This window comes from Cicer arietinum, chromosome 3 (assembly GCF_000331145.2).
Source record: "Cicer arietinum cultivar CDC Frontier isolate Library 1 chromosome 3, Cicar.CDCFrontier_v2.0, whole genome shotgun sequence".
NCBI lineage: Eukaryota > Viridiplantae > Streptophyta > Magnoliopsida > Fabales > Fabaceae > Cicer > Cicer arietinum.
Genome location: NC_021162.2, coordinates 15,855,672 through 15,859,154, shown reverse-complemented (window position 1 = coordinate 15,859,154; position 3,483 = coordinate 15,855,672).

Below are 3,483 nucleotides of genomic sequence, written 5' to 3'. Positions count from 1 at the left end.
TTACGTTATTTTGAACTGGAAAACTGTACCTTTACTAATATTGTCAGTATGACATCTTAGTTGAATGGGTTCCATGTATCATCTGTTGTTGTGTAAATACTTTGGATTCATATAATTGGGGAAACTTTTCCGCTGCTTGTAAATTATAATGACTCAGTTATTTATCCAAAGGCATTTCTTTATCTATTTCTCTGTTTTATGTTTAATTACTTTCAGAAAAAAAAAATATACCCTCGCTTTGAAAAACGGGGTGTTACAGGTACAATTTTCCAGTTCAAAATAACGTAATCCAAAAAACATCTTTTCCCTCTATGTCATCCTAATCTGATCATTCTTCAACAAAAAAACTATAGCTATACACCCTGAGTGATCTCCACGCGCCCCGTGAGATGCTCCTAACATAGCTCCAGTCAAGCAATCCCATCTACATTCCCATCCGTAGGGTACGAACCGATAGGATCGTCCTGACTCTCATCTGAGGGCAAAGCCCAGTTTTCCACAATAGTTGTAAAGGGTCACCAACCGAAATTAACAAGTAACACATAACATTTAAGTCTTTACATGCACAAAATAACCTTTCAACTTATCATGCACCTTAAAAGGGTTTTCCACATGCTAAAAGTTCATATAACACATGCCAAATAACAATGATAACAAAATAAGGTTCTCAATCCATCAAGTAATATATAACTAACCAAGACATTGATAAATCAATGAGCCATCTGTTATCTAACTCAAAATAAAAATTTCTACTAAGCCAATCGATTTCCAAATCGATTTCGTGAAGGTTTTTAGTGAAATTTGAATTCTGGGCTTAACTCAATCGATTAGGCAATCGATTGGGCAATCAATTGACAGCATAGCTCAGCCCCTGATTTAATGCCAATCGATTTCCAAATCGATTTTGGTCAGTTTTGCTGAATTCCTGCATGGCCAAATCGATTGGGAAATCGATTTTATAAATATTTGAGCCCCTGTAACTTCCCAAATCGATTGGGAAATCGATTTCCCTACTTATCCTTCCAAAAATACCTAAATTAATTCAATCGCATTCATACACAACTCCAAATCTTAACACTTAGCAATTCCCACACAATCACCATGACAAAACTGACAAGTAGTTTATGTATTTTTGGAAGGATAAGCAGGGAAAATCGACTTCCCTATCGATTTGATGAGTTGCATGGACTTTGCTAAATTGGCAAAATCGATTTGCCAATCGATTTTGTAATCTGTTTTTCAAAACCATTTAAGAAATCGATTAGCCTTAAGTCAGGAACTCAGCAAAACTGACAAAATTGATTTGGAAATCGATTTGGCCACACAGGAACTCAGCAAAACTGACAAAATCGATTTGGGAATCGATTTGGCCATGCAGGAGCTCAGCAGAACTGACAAAATCGATTTGGCAATCGATTGGCTCAGTAGAAATTCTTATTTTGAGTTAGATAATCGATTGCTCAATTGATTTATCAATGTTTTAGTCAGTTATGTATTACTTGATGGATTGAGAACTTTATTTTGATTTCATTTTTAATTGGCAAGCATTATATGAACTTTTAGCATATGGGAAATCCTTTTAAGGTGCATGCTTAGTTGAAAGGTTATTTTGTGCATTTAAAAACTTAAATGTTATGTGTTAACTGTTAATTTCGGTTGGTGACCCTTTACGACTATTGTGGAAATCTGGGCTTTGCCCTCAGATGAGAGCCAGGACGATCCTACCGGTTCGTACCCTACGGATGGGAATGTAGATGAGAATGCTTGACTAGAGCTATGTAGGAAGATCTCGCGGGGCGCGTGGAGATCACTCAGGGTGTATAGTTTTTTTGGTAGAATGATCAGATTATGCAGAGTCAAGAGGATTAGAAGACTTCTGTCGTTACAATCCTCCCAAGTTTAAGGGGGATGAGAATTCAGAGAAAGCGGATCAATTGATACAAGAAGTGGAGAAGATCTTCGAAATGATTAACTGTCAGGCAGGAGTGAAGGTCACTTATGCCACTTATATGCTGTTAGGGGATGCTGAGTACTGGTGGAGGAGTACAAGATTGTTAATGAGAGCAGCTCACGAGGAGGTGGACTAGGAATCATTCAAAAGGAAGTTTTTAGACAAATACTTCCCGACGAGTACCAGGACTAAACTGGGTGATGATTTCCTGAAACTGCATCAGGGGAACATGACCGTGGGCGAATATGCTGAGATCGCAGGTAACACTCTAACTGCACTTTTGATTCGGGGGCGACCCATTCCTTCATTGCTATGGATTGTGTAAATCGTTTGAAGTTATCTGTGTCTGCTTTACCTTTTGATTTGGTTGTTTCTACGCCTACTAAGACTTTGACTGAAATTATTGTATGTTTACATTGCCATGTAATTGTCCCTAATAGAGGTTTCTCGATTAATTTGATTTGTTTACCTCTACAATAACCCAAGATCATTCTTGGTATGGATTGGAATTCCTATCATTAGGTAATGATATATTGTACTCAATGTGTCGGTGTCATACTTAGTGTTTGGTTTGGTACTAGGTGGATGTTCCGTACTAGGTGGATGTTCCGTACAAGGTGGACGTATATGAGGCTTTATATGGGTGCAAGTGTCAAACGCCCTTGTGTTGGTATAAGGACGGTGAAAGTATGATTGTCGGACCGGAGATGGTGCAACAGACTACAGCTAAGGTAAGGAAGATCAACGAGAAAATGAAGACTTCACAGGATCGTCAGAAGAGTTACACGGACAAGCGTCGCAGACGTTTAGAATTCGAACAGGGTGACCATGTATTTCTGAGAGTCACACCTACTATTGGAGTAGATACAGCCTTTAAATCGAAGAAGTTGACTCCGAAATTCATTGGACCATATCAGATTTCTGCACGAATTGGGCCTGTTGCTTATTGGATTGCATTGCCTCCGTTACTGTCCAATATTCATGACGTGTTTCATGTGTCATAATTGAGGAAATATCTTGCAGATCCATCTCATGTGATCGAACCAGACACAATCCAGCTAAAGGATAACATGTCGTTCGAAGTACCACCTGTGAGAATTGATGACAGGAATATTAAGCGATTGAGGACCAAGGATGTTTCGTTGGTCAAGGTGATTTGAAACCCAATTACTAGAGATGCGACTTGGGAACTAGAGAGCAAGATGAGAGAACAACACCCAGAGTTATTTATCGACGCATAGTTTCAAGGACGAAACTAATTTTAGGGGGGTAGTAATGTAAGACCCATAATTTTAAAGTATACTTTATGTATTTTAGTGTATTTTGGTATTGAACTCGGAGGCTTTTTAGCCAAAGTTATTAATATTTTGGAGTTTATATGATCAAAAAGATATTTTGATGACGATTAGAATTACTCGTCGATGAATAAATTAAATTAACTGCGGTGAATCTTTTACGAAGAATTTAATGCGTTATGGGTGAAATGGTAATTTTAATAAATATCTAGATATTTTGAGATATTTGTTAATTAT